General features: G+C 47.7%; 1 protein-coding gene across 40 annotated transcripts in view; it reads left to right on the forward strand.

Annotated features, from left to right (window-relative positions):
• The first annotated feature begins 1,707 nt into the window (after positions 1–1,707).
• Positions 1,708–14,218, forward strand: part of LOC118227313 (receptor-type tyrosine-protein phosphatase delta-like) — a 333,188-nt gene continuing 320,677 nt past the window's right edge. For 16 of the 40 annotated variants that reach the window (XM_035417570.1, XM_035417591.1, XM_035417581.1 and 13 more), the window contains exons 1-2: positions 1,764–1,941; positions 2,065–2,177. The gene's annotated coding sequence lies outside the window, so the exon portion shown is untranslated. Of the gene's footprint in view, positions 1,942–2,064; positions 2,178–14,218 lie in introns of all 40 variants that reach the window. The other 24 variants (XM_035417600.1, XM_035417573.1, XM_035417593.1 and 21 more) reach the window with 7 other exon arrangements.

Below are 14,218 nucleotides of genomic sequence, written 5' to 3' on the forward strand. Positions count from 1 at the left end.
GGGTGGGCCAGGATGCTATTTAAGTGGCCTTGGCAACCCCCCCCCCACCCTCCCCCCCCCACCCTGGGACTACACTTGCGCCTCAGACTACACATAAATTCAGCTGTCTTCCTCGCTGACAGTCACGTTCACTTAAAAATTGGGTTTGCAGCATTGCAGCCTCTACCTCAGTCAAAAGCCACACCGCATCCCAGAATTCCTGTGGGCTCCCGATGGGCGAGCCAAACAATGCATTAGCCTCGAGCGAGCCAGACGTCCAGATGTGTGTCTTTAACAAAGAAGGAGATCGCCGTGCGTTGATGAGCCACACTCCTGAGAGAACTTTAGCGATGTTCTTTCAGCACCAGCTGACTGACACCCAGGCCAGCTGGAGATTCCGGTTGCAGCCCAACCAATCAATGGCTCTCATGAAGTAATTAAGACCTGAGCTGCATTGAAGACCAGGAACCTGTGGATCTCCCATGGACGCCACCGTACCAGTGCATGGAGTTGACATTCATTTGTATGGATTTCCAATGTGAGGTCCCACACATAGGTCACTGTGAAGCCATACCGTAGAATTGTAAGAGAAACCTGATAATTGCAGGAAGCAACGACATTGTTTTTGCACTTTTATTGGAAGACGATGGAGAAACTAACAAATACACAGTTTGGTTGAGCAATCTACCCCCATCAACCTCCCCCCCACCCATTCCCCCCTCATCAAAGGGATTTTTTTTTAAAGAACAGCTGCGTTGACCATTTCTGGTTAATTCTAAGGGGGAAAAAAATACTGAAGACTACTGATCAGCATGCACCAACATGAAATCCCCATCTTTATTCGATAAAATAATTTTTACCATCGTAATACTGTATTGTCATGTTTTGCTATATTCGGCTGGGTTTTGCAATATTGGGGGGGGGGGGGGGGTTGGAACCCCCTTATCCCTTGATAAATTTACATTTGGTTGAGGTGTGCCTTCTCTGCTGAAAAAAAATAAAATTAAAGAAAACATCCATGTAACAAAAAAAGCCTCACCAGGGTTTTTACTTCAAAGAATGACAAAGTTCCCTGCATTGCAACTTCCCATTTCAGATGATCAGGGTTTACAAACATTCCTGAAATGCTGTGATAGTTTCAAGGGAAAGACTTGGCATAAATAAATAAATTCATGTAAATATAATTTCCTCAAATAAACACACCACCATGCAAACAACTAGCGGCCTTAAAATTAATATAATCAAGTCTGTGTACCTGCAGTAACCAACATAAGCCTTTTAAATAGCACAGTCCCTGTCACTTTCTATTATCATGAACATGCGTGCTGGGTTGAATCTGCCATGGTCATTCTTTCGCTGGCTGTCCCACTAAATGTCAGCGTTTACCTTCGAGGAGCCTGGAGGTACAATTGATCGGATTGTGTCTAATCCACATGTAGTACGCTTGACGTCTGTCAAGTGACAAAAAGGACACGGGTTAGGGCAAAAAGTCTCCGGCTTGCTCTTTTTGTTGACAGAAGTATCTAGTGGTCGGACACGAAGTGACAGCGTTTTCTTAGTTCCTACGTCCCGTATGTTTTTGTGGCACACTTCGCGATAGATTGTGAGGTAACTTGGAAAAAATAAACACACAAAGCTTACCATTTATTTGCATACATTCACCTGGTGGCAACGGATGAGTCCTGCGTGCGGTTACAAAATTGCTAAACACAGCAACACTGCACCAGCCGGCCATCAAGTGGCTCGTGAGGGAAATGCAGGTGTGCGAAAGCATCTGAGCTCGCGCGGTCTCTCCCATCTCGCGCTCGCGTCGGCTGTCTCTCGCTCCCCTTCCATCCTCGGCGGCAGTGCGAGGTACAATTTGACAGCGACACTGTCTCTGCAAAGAAAGCTTACTTTTCCGTCTTTCTCGTTATCGCTCTCCTTGTCTCCGGCTACAGATAGCGGGACAGAGAGAACGGGGTAGGAACAGCATTTTCAGCGAATGCGTTTTACCCCCCTTGTACTTGACCGAAACAATTGCACTTTTGGGGAACCCCGATTTAATTAACGGGGCTGATGTGAGTGTTTGATTCTCTCTTTCAGTTCATTTGGGGGCTCCTCTGGAATAAGAAAGCATTGCTGTTTCTGACAAGGCAGAAGAAAGATGAGATTCCTCTGGATATCCAAAGAACAGTGATCTTGTTCTGGATACCTTAGTAAGTAAAACTGTGCAATACGTTATGTAAAGTCGTCACTGGTCGTAAAGAATGTTCGTTTCTTTAAAATTGTGGATTTTGTTTAGCGTGTGAGTTGCTCATGGCAGGATTAGATCGTTAAATTTCCATTTCCAGCGCGTTTCCACACTCCAGAACCTTCATTATAAGAAGTGCCATGCTACTTACATTGTGTTTTCAGTGGAAGTGATTTTTCGGGGTTGATAAATACCATTATTTATATGTTATGTGAATTTATTTTGCTCTCGGGTTCTTGTCCAATAACATAATTAGGAAGTGTGTTGAAATGCAGGTGCGTTGCAAATGTTGCCCTACAGTTGATGGCACTGACTTGAAGGCGCAATGCATTCTTATAAGTGCTCCTTTGCATAGCCTGTCAATTTAATATGTATGTATGCATCTATGAATGTACGTATGCATGTATGTATGCATGTATGTTTAAAAACAGGTATATCCTTTTTCCTTTTGACGAATAGTCTGACTATGCCAAGCACCCGCACCCAGTGTAGTGCGGGCAATTTAGAACAGAATGGGTTTGCATGAAATTAATTCTCTGGAACATTTTATATGTACCGCGGAGCAGTTCGTTTTAGTTTTACCGTCTGTTGTGATTGGCGAAATGGCCCTGAGCTATTAGAGTATTTAATACTCGTGAATTTGGATTTGAGATGCATGCGATAACCAGAACCCGCGTGAATTTGGGTTTCAGATGCATGCGATAACCAGAAAAAAATACTTTCTCTGCCCTCTCAACACAGTTTTACAGCGTGCCGTGTAATTCATGCTTTAACGTTGCTAGTGAGCCTATTTGAATGAGCCCCGTTGCGCCTGGAAATAAATAAATAAATGAATCAAATGAATGGGGAAAAAATATTTAATAAATAAAAGCGCACAAATTGGTTTCGTTTCAGTAAACTTTTTCTGAGGTTAAGCTAGGCTAGGTGAGGTTAGGTAGCCTACTTTAGGTACCATGTGAGGGATGATGGGGAAAACCTGATTTTATTTAACGCTTCACTTCGCTTTCTCTTTACATTTTTACAGAGCACTATTCTGAGTGCTCGGTTTTTGTTTAAAAACTCGTCCCCGTGGAAAGTGGAAAGCTACTTTAGAAAGTGTCACGCGTCAGTATCGCGATGTCAGCCCCGCAGTTATTATCACCACTCTGGCTGCACGCTGTTATAAATTTGAATGGGTTATTTGCATATGAGTAATGCTTGCTGTTAAACACACACACACACACGCACACGCACATACCCATACACAAATACGCACACTCACACACAGTTAAGCCACAACTACAGCATGGGGTACAGATGTGAGATTGTTCTAGCAAATTCATGTTTTATTTTCTAAATCAGTCAATCTGTAACTATGTGAATATATTCGTAAAAGCACATGCACACACACACATAGACACAAACAAACAAATACGCGCACACACACACACACACACACACACACACACAGTACTGGTGGGGCTCCTTGGGGGTTGATGGTTTGAGGTTTGATGGTGATTCTAAGTTTATTTTTTCATTATTTGAAATGATGTACTGTGCTTGAAAACAGTCAGTTGTTGCTGTTCAACATGGCAAAACAATTCAAATGAAAATTCCAATGTTGCATAATTACTGTTAATGGTCTTGGTTTTCCATGAAAACTGCACTCACAGCTAATCCTCTGTAATGGGGATGTGATTATCATATCATCATTCAACATGGGGCATGTTAAAATGATGCTAATCCATGTAATTCCACATTGAGCTTTTTGTTTTCCTTGTTTTGCCCATGGGCTAATGTAACAATCGAAGGATAGTCCACTGTACTCCGCTGTCTCAAATCAAATTTTGAATCTCATTTGGTGCGGAAGGGAGACTGAAATTTTAACAAACGTAGAGAAAAGCCAGCACATGCAAAAGCATATTTAGTCCTTTGTGATTGTGTTTATATTGAAGAGGGCTGCTCTCAAAATAACATTGCACCCTGAAGCTGCACATTTGTCTGGTACACAGCAACGCAAAAAAATGTTGGCATCCAGCCTTTCGACATTGGAATGCCAAATCTTTTTTTTTTTTTTTTTGAAAGACGAAAGTGTGAACTTTGAGGCTGTGTCATGCCCAGCTTTTCAGTGCATAACTGTAGAACACTGAATGAGGCTGCTCCCTTGCGTCGAAGGAGAGATGAAATGCTAAAACACTCCTGTGACTGAGCGATGGAACTTCCTGTCGGACTCTCCACTTCCTGTCAGAGATGTGTGACGTTCTGGGTTCTGCTGTGGGTGGAACAGTGAGAGAGAGAGAGAAAGAGAGAGAGAGAGAGAGATAGGGAGAGAGAGAGAGAGAGAGAAAGAGAGAGGCAGATTTTCCCTCCTTTTCTAAACAGTGTGAAACTCACTGTGTCAGCATTTTTTGGATTTATTTATTTCTTTGTTTATTTTGGATGGTTCGCCCTTATTTATTTCTGATGGTTTGGCTTATTTATTTATTTATTTATTTATTTATTTATTTATTTTGGATGGTTTGCTTTTATTTATTTCTGATGGCTTGGCTTATTTATTTATTTATTTGTTAATTTTGAAGGACTGGTTAGACCAAGCTTTTCCACTCCTTCAGAGAGATAGCATTCTTCTAGGCTCAGAGCCTCGGAAGCAGTGAGCATTTCAGACAGATCTCCTCCTCGTGTGATGGTGTCAGAGCCTCGGAAGCAGTTAGCATTTCAGACAGATCTCCTCCTCGTGTGATGGTGTCAGAGCCTCGGAAGCAGTTAGCATTTCAGACAGATCTCCTCCTCGTGTGATGGTGTCAGAGCCTCGGAAGCAGTTAGCATTTCAGACAGATCTCCTCCTCGTGTGATGGTGTCAGAGCTTCGGAAGCAGTTAGCATTTCAGACAGATCTCCTCCTCGTGTGATGGTGGCAGAGCCTCGGAAGCAGTTAGCATTTCAGACAGATCTCCTCCTCGTGTGATGGTGTCAGAGCCTCGGAAGCAGTTAGCATTTCAGACAGATCTCCTCCTCGTGTGATGGTGGCAGTGAGTAAGTAGTGGGCGGAGATTGGAACCCGAGAGGTTGCGGGTTCAATCCCCATTAGAACATTGATGCTTTGCCCTTGGCTGAAGTTCTTCACCTTAATTGCTGCAATAACTGTCCAGCTGTTCCACAGCTGTAATTGCTTAAAGCAGTTCTTATATTGGGGGATTATTATTATTATTATTATTATTATTATTATTATTATTATTAGTACTAGTATTAGAAGTGGTAGTTGTTGTAGTTTTCTATTTGGAGGAATGGGGTTCATGCTGTGATGGTGTCTGTGAACTTGTAAACGTTTTTTAAATGTTTTTTTTTCCCTCTCTGGTCAGTGTTGATTATTTTCCCAAACTCTTGCATTACATGCAGTCATTAATTAGCAGCTTGAAATTCTCTGTTGGCTAAGGACCAAAATCCATGCACTACACAGAGTAAGCATGTCCCATATGAACATATAACTACTGAACTGCACCCTAAATCATCTTTGCATGGTTTTGTCACCTGTTTATGAAGGACAGTTCAACCACAGTTCCCTCATACTACCACCTAACAAATCCCTTTTCGCTGCAATAATTAATTACATAAATATATTCGAGTAGGATAATGAAGGAGCTGTCAGGTGATGCTTTTTTAAACGAGAAAAATGCAAATAATGAAGCTTGTCCGAGAGCAGTCGTACAGAAAATTACTCTCAATTTGCATGCAAACAAGAAGAAGAAAAAAAAGTGATTATGCACTGGATTACCATGCGCTTATGTAGTCACCACTCCGTGGGAGTCTTATTATATGTGACATCCTGGGGAGAATTATTTTGATGGGAATGAAAGGCAGGGAACATCTTGGCTGAGCGAGTGGAGGGAAGGAGTCCCATGGGCTCGGCGCTTTCTGGCTTCTGAAGGGCTTGTGTGTGCTCGCCTTACTGGGGATAACGGATTTGAACTCTCGCCGCCGTGGGCCGAGGTGTCGGCAAAGCCGCCGTGTGGATTAGCGCCCGACGTGTACCCCCCCCCCATTCCCCCCGCCGTACCCCCCCCCCCCCCCCCCAAACCCCCCCCCCCCCGTCATTTCCCCCACAACGCTTCTCTCCCTCATAAATTGACACCATTCAACAATTTTCTGACTGAACCTGACTGAAAATGGAACTCCAGAGTGTGTTTGCCTGTTCGATATTAGTCATTGTGCGACGGGCTGTCGGATTGCCGGTGATATTTGAGCGGGTGGCAATGGAGCGCGTCCAATTTTTCGTGGAGCGAAGCAACGTCAAAAAAAAAAAAAGATCTGTCCGAATCAGACAGAACAGCAACGACAAAAATAAATAAAAAAGTGAAATTCGACTGACCTTTTGACCTTTTTTTCTTTCCCTTTCTGCGTTTTGCCTGGCTTTTTATGCAGTCCTGTTGAAAGACTCGCCTTTCCCCCCGAGAGAAAACTCTATGATTTTAATTTTTGAAATTATTCCCCGTGACATAATCAGGCCTTTGCTGTATGGCCTTTGAAAGCAGAGAATTATCACAACAAAGGCGTCCACATAAGCGCTGTGCTGCTTACTTATTTATTTATTTTAGCTTTTCCTCCGTTAAATATCACGTGCAGTTCAGTGAGATAGTACGTCTTATCGTTACCTGTCTTTACGTTAGCAGGACAGTAGCATAAACGAGTTGCAGGATCTTCAAGCCTAAGAATTCCTGAAGGCCATCGCCAGAGCAACGGTTTTCCTTAGATACCAGATGGGGCAGTCATCCATTCCTTTTTTTAAACTGCGTGCTCCTGATCAGGGTCAGAGCCTATCCCAGCATGCATCTGGTGAAAGGCAGGAATACACTCTGGACAGGTCACCGATCCGTCCCGAGGACCACACACCATTCACTCACACACTCATACCCCAAGGAAAATTTAGGCGCTCTTAATGAACCTTATCTGCATGTCTTTGGACTGCGAGAGAAAGGCAGAGCACCCAGGGGGAACTGCACACAGAAGGGCCCTCAGGTGGGACTCAAACCCACAACCTTCTGACTGTGAGGCCCCAGCGTTACTCCGTGGTGCACCACCACGCTACCCTCAAGTGGAGCCGGGTTTACAGAACAAAAAACCTTTATCAATCCTTTATCTAAGCAAACATAATACTTCATGTTAATTGCCACTCTAAACCGAAAGCACGTTTTTGTGTGTGTGTGTGTGTTGGGGGGGCGGGGGCGGGGGGGGGGGCACACACCTTCATTATAACAGCAGCAGACACTTCATTATAACTCCGTGGAAACTCTCTTCCCATGGGCTGGTTTATCACCAGGATGAAGTGAATGCTAATGTGATCTGCTTTGCACATCATGCGCTGTGGATGTTTGATTCATCCCCCCCCCATCCCCCACCCCACCCCCCAACAAAAACCCCCTTCCATCCTGGACAAGATAAAAGAGAGAAAGGACTCTCTCTTCCGCATGGATAGAGTGCTCATCGGGTTTTTTTATTTGTCCTCTCGCGTGGGAGGTGATGAATTGAATCTGCCACGGCTGTTTCGGTGGCAGGAGTCGTCACCTGGTCCAGCTCTGCCCCGCCAGGAGCACGGCGGGTTTCGTGACTTTTTTGGCAGATTTTTGTCTGGTTTTGTGAGCGCTGGGCCTGCATCGCTGAAAGAGCTGAACCTGTGGATCCCGTCCGATAGGACATTAGATGGAATCGTAACGATAGGGGTCACATGACCCAGCCCTCCAGAGACTCGCTGCCTTTCTGTTGTGTGAATGGATAAGCAGATCCACCTCAGAATGCGTTAAAGCCATTCATCATCATGAGATACTCAGAATACGTTAAATGATTCATTATCATTAGATCTTCAGAACATGTTAAATTCATTCATTATCATTTAATGGCCAGTCAAAGAACTTTATTCTGCATGTGGACCCATTTGGTATGATTTAGAGAACAGGGTATACCTTTCACCCCCCACCTCACACACACACACACACACACACACACACACAGACACGCACGCTTGTACACACACATACAAACACGCACACACCACATGTACACACGCACACACATACACATGCACACACACATGTACACACACACACACACACACACACATACACATGTACACACACACACACACACACACATACACATTTTCTCAAGTCAGTTGGGCAGTGATATCAGCAGGCTGCCATTTTCCCTCACGATGATGGATGAGCACGTAGCCCGCGTTCGCCCGAAGCCCGCGGCTGTGGTTCCCGATTCCGCGGGAGGAGCCGGGGTGAGATTCCTCACCTTTCACCCCGCGCCGCCGACGGGGCGTCTCGTCCGGGCGTGGGGCGCGACGCGACGCATTCGGGATGACGAACCGTCGTGTATTTTAATATTACCCGCTGGAGAAAGGGTTCGCGTCTGAACGGCATTACCAGGGTGAGGCGGCGTCAGCCCAGGACGGCAGGGCCATTGTCTTAAACAGATGCTGACTGCTCGGCACAGACACAGGTGGGATCACGTAATGCTTTTGTACACATCGTTAGCCCCCTGAACACGCAGCAGCGCGGAGGTGCGATCCTCTGCTCCCGGTTTCTCTCCTCTGTCATTAGTCAAAGAGTCAGGCCTTAGAGCATCCGAAAGCCTGGACGAGAACCAATTATTTCTGTTCAGACACTTACAGCGTTTAGCAAGGAACCCCTTTTTTTGAGGGACTTCAACTTGTACTTCTTTACTCTTTGGTCTCTGACAGGCAGTAATATAGTACAGAGTAGACCTTGCCCACATTGTATTTGGCTACGTTCTTGCTGTAGATGTATAACTTCCTATTGATTTTTCACTGGATTCTCACGAGTTTATACATTGCCGGATTTAGAATGTCTGTATTTATGTTGGGATATCTTTAAACTTGTATGCGTTTGTAAAATAGTTTGTATAATTGTATTTCTTTCTACAGTTGCTTTATGTAGGAGACACGTGATAGTTAGCCTCCCTCCTGGACAGTGGATGCATGTTTCAATCTTTAAAACCAGTCTGGAATAGCTAAAAAGAACTTCATTTGTGGGATAACCAAATGTAATTTTTAACCTTCACAAGGGATCAAAGGTCTTTCATTGACTGGGTTGAGCTCTAAGAAGTCCATCCCCAAGGCATGCTGGGATGCTGCCATTCATTCTGTTGCTGTGAGCAGGGCCACCAGACTTATTTTCAGCGTATTGCTCATTTTGAGAAGCCCCTGTTTTCTTATGCCTCTCCTCAGAGGTTTGTGTGTTCTACATTTTATTAAACATTTTATTAAAGCACTGAAGAGTGGGTTTTTTAGAATGTTTTTATTCCCCCAGAATTCCAGGTCAGTGTCCTGGAGCTCCTCTGCTTTCAGTCACCAGCAGTGATTGTGACATCAGCATTAGAATGTCCAGCTAAGAACATTCTAATCACATACTTGTGATCTCACACCTTAAAGTGTTAAAAGAAAGACTCTGCGTGGGATTAAAGCATGTTTCGTGATGGGCTCGAGAGGTCTTTGAGATGCACAGATAATTATCTGGAATTATCTGGAATTTTTTCCACGTGGGAATGTGAGGAATCTGTAAAAACACCGGGTGAATATGCGCTGTACTGGACGTCATCTGTCCTGGACGTCACCTTCCGGCACGTCTCTTTACCTCGGCTCCGCTCAGCTCTAAATAGGTACGAGAGGCGCATTTATTAGGCCTAATTTATTCTGATGTCACGCTCCGAACCGTGTGGCGTCTGGTTGGTGTGGCGGGTTTGGGGCAGAGGTGTGAATTTCAGGTGGTTTCTACACCTAAAAAAATTAAATTCCACTTTGCGTGTGTCGTCAGACTGGAGGGAGAGTACGCTGATCTGGAATGTTCCAGAGATGCAGTGCTGGGTTAGTGTTGGGTGGCAGAATGTTCCAGAGATGCAGCGCTGGGTTAGTGTTGGGTGGCAGAATGTTCCAGAGATGCAGTGCTGGGTTAGTGTTGGGTGGCAGAGTGTTCCAGAGACGCAGCGCTGGGTTAGAGTTGGGTGGCAGAATGTTGCTGAGATGCAGTGCTGGGTTAGTGTTGGGTGGAGATGCGACAGATGGCTGATGCGAGGCCTTTGTTTGGTGGGAATGAGGTGTGCTCCATGGTGTGAGAATGTTTCCTATGTAGCGCTGCACACAGAAGGAGCCGTTGTTGAACACAAACTGCAGAAACGCTCTCTCCATACCTGCTGTACCAGACCATGTACCAGACCAGACCTGCCAGTGAAGCATCTCAGCCATACCAGCTGACTGTGCCCAGTTTCTTTTCCTTCTGCAACCAAATCTTTGTTGAGAGGTTCTGCTTTTTAACCCAGATTCAGAGCACACAGCTGTGTTAGTCTCCTCTTCCCAGTGGGCTCAGGAGGGTGTGTCTCACACACACACACACAAACACGCACACACACACACACGCGCACTGACACACACATACACACACACACAGACACACACACTGACACGCATGCGCACACGCACACACACACACACGCACACGCACGCACACACACACACACAAATACAAATAAACGGGTCTTTATACATATTTTATATGAAAAGGGTCTAAACTTTAAATAGTTTTATCCTCCAGTGATTCGCAGCCTTCCTCCAGCCTGTGATTTTGATGTGGCCCCTGGCTGTCTGGCAGCTGCTTCGCTTTGATTGGACGAGGACTGTCTGATTTCCAGCCATTAATATTTACAGCTGAAATCTCCAAGAACGAGAAGCCTTTGAGCCATCAACAGCACACAAGAAAGGGAGACTGGATTACGCCAGGCGCTTTTAAAACGATATATTAAAAAAAGAATAATAATAACAATAATGAAACTTTTTTATATTTATTTGGTTCAATGCACTGATGAAAAAACTGGAGTCTGACTGGACGAAGTAGCCTGGTTCTGAGCTGTATTTGAGTGGAAGCAGTAAATTACGTGTATGATATGCCATGGAGGTATGAAAAAAACAAAAAGATTGCACTAATAACGTGCTCCTGATATGCAAAATGGAACTGGGATAGTGTAATGGAAAGATGTTTAAAAACCAGGAAACACAATGCGTCGTTTACCACAGTAATGTCAGCTCTGTGAAAAGAAACGCAATTCTCTGCAGTTTACGAAACCAAGCCAGTGCAGTTAAACAAGCGCCCACCAGTACAACAATAGCAGTGCTAATGTGGTATTAATACGTCCGCAATTTCTGCTGAAAAAGCCGTCGTGAATTTTTTTGAACACAGTCACAAACCACCTTTCATTAAGACTTCATTCCCACCTCCCACGCCACCTGTTTTGAGTAAAAAAAAAAATGCCTCCTGGAATCAGGCGGTCAATTAATCGCGCGTAACTAACGGATTCATAAATAGGCCAATTATTCGCCGTCACCTGCATTCCCCGCGAACAAAAGCTCTCAGACGGCTCGCAGAAGGAAAGGCCCTGAGGAAGAGGAGCATCCTCATCGCTGCGTTCAGCGTCTCATCCCCAGTCTGAGCGGACAAACTCTCAGACCCAGCAGAAGGACTGAGAACGAGGGGCTTTTTGGAGATGGGGTTCCTGCTGTCGGGGTCGAGCTCGGCGGGGCGTGAGCCTTCCCCTGTGCCACACGGCCTTAACACGTCAGAGAAGCAATGCTCAGTCGTTTAAGAAAATAGTACTAAATCACCGTGCGGTATCTGTGTAGTTTGTGTGTAATCTCTTTATTAATGATCGTATTCATGTGGTGGACAGAAGCTTCTGCATCCTCTGTGGGCATTATGACACAGTCAAGGTTCCATTTTGGACACGCATGACACGTTTCATGCGTGTGTGTGTGTGTATGTGTGTGTGCGTGTGTGTGTGTGTGTGTGTGTGTGTGCGCCTGCTCGTGTGTGCGTGTCTGTGCATGTTTGTGTATGTGTAAGTGTGTGTATGTACGGGCATGCGTGTGTGTGTGTGAGTGTGTGTATGTGTGTGTGTGCGACCCTATACTCTGCAGTAGCCCGTCTCCTCTCCCCTCTCCTAATATGACATGTTTATGACTCTGTGTCTGGGGCGAGAGAGATCTGTGGAACCCCGCCTCCCTGCGTCCGCTCCGCCCCCTCTGTGGAACCCCGTCTCCCTGCGTCCGCTCCGCCGCCGCTGTGGAACCCCGTCTCCCTGCGTCCGCTCCGCCGCCGCTGTGGAACCCCGTCTCCCTGCGTCCGCTCCGCCCCCTCTGTGGAACCCCGTCTCCCTGCGTCCGCTCCGCCGCCGCTGTGGAACCCCGTCTCCCTGCGTCCGCTCCGCCCCCTCTGTGGAACCCCGTCTCCCTGCGTCCGCTCCGCCGCCGCTGTGGAACCCCGTCTCCCTGCGTCCGCTCCGCCGCCCCCTCTGTGGAACCCCGTCTCCCTGCGTCCGCTCCGCCCCCTCTGTGGAACCCCGTCTCCCTGCGTCCGCTCCGCCGCCGCTGTGGGGGCCCATCTCCCTGCGTCCGCTCCGCCGCCGCTGTGGAACCCCGCCTCCCTGCGTCCGCTCCGCCCCCTCTGTGGAACCCCGCCTCCCTGCGTCCGCTCCGCCCCCTCTGTGGAACCCCGTCTCCCTGCGTCCGCTCCGCCGCCGCTGTGGAACCCCGTCTCCCTGCGTCCGCTCCGCCGCCTCTGTGGAACCCCGTCTCCCTGCGTCCGCTCCGCCGCCGCTGTGGGGGCCCATCTCCCTGCGTCCGCTCCGCCGCCTCTGTGGAACCCCGTCTCCCTGCGTCCGCTCCGCCGCCGCTGTGGGGGCCCATCTCCCTGCGTCCGCTCCGCCGCCGCTGTGGGGGCCCATCTCCCTGCGTCCGCTCCGCCGCCGCTGTGGGGGCCCATCTCCCTGCGTCCGCTCCGCCGCCGCTGTGGGGGCCCATCTCCCTGCGTCCGCTCCGCCGCCGCTGTGGGGGCCCATCTCCCTGCGTCCGCTCCGCCGCCGCTGTGGGGGCACGGTTAGCGGGAGACATCAAAGCCGCGTGCCTTTGAACGTGCCGCGGCGGTGCCAGGGGTCAGCGTCTAAGGGCAGAGACCTTCCCCCCCCCGATCGATTCGGCGGTGCCGCGTAATTCACCGCGGCGTGCCGGCGGGGCAACCGCGGTGCAGGGCTGCCGGGCGGCGTCCGCGAGTACCGCCGGGACCACTCGGCCGTCTATCTCACTGCCCGCGGGTCCTTCGGCTGCAGCCGCTCTGATAAAAACAGGCTCGCGCTCCGGATAAGATTCGGGCTTGTTTGGCCCCCGCTGCTGCTGTGCAGGGTTTTTTGGAACGGGGAAGTGGAAAGCACTCCGCGAGCATGTGGTCTGACTTTAAAATGGAACGTGCCCAGATGCCTTATTTTTAATCAGCCAATGGCGACTGGTCGCTGTTGGACGGCGGATACTGCTCCTGTTCTGTGCTGCTTAGGGCCAAAGGTGGTGCAAAATGTTTTTTTATTTTTATCACGCAGACACAAACATATGTAAATATAAGCAAGGTCCCTGCAAACACCTCTCCCTGTCCATACACACACACACATACACACACATGCACACACTCACACATACACACATACTCACGCACACACACACACACACACGCAGGCACACACTCACACATACACACATACTCACGCACACACACACACACACGCAGGCACAGGTGTCAGGTGTACACCTGCTTCCGTAGTACCACACGAGCGTCCACGATGGATAACCTTAGGAACTAACGAGTTGGACTGGAGAAAATCAATGCGGGGTGAAAAATTAGATTTAACAGAGAAACCCTTTAGGCAAAGTGCACTTTATAAATACATATGTAGCTTATTTTTCTGTCTGTGGCTGCAGATGTGTTGGGGGGGCGCGGGGGGCGGGTGGGGCGGGGGGGTTGGAATCTCAGTTAGGTGTCACGGAAAGCACAGCATTGGAACCCGGCGCACCGAGATCGCCTTTCCTGCCACGTCTCTGCCCTTTGATTGGCTAATTCTATTACGATAAACGCCCTAATGCAATCGCATCAAGGGTAAGGAGGCATCCTGCAGTCTCGCCGCCAATCAACCTCTCTGT

This window comes from Anguilla anguilla, chromosome 5 (genome assembly GCF_013347855.1).
Source record: "Anguilla anguilla isolate fAngAng1 chromosome 5, fAngAng1.pri, whole genome shotgun sequence".
Lineage (NCBI taxonomy): Eukaryota > Metazoa > Chordata > Actinopteri > Anguilliformes > Anguillidae > Anguilla > Anguilla anguilla.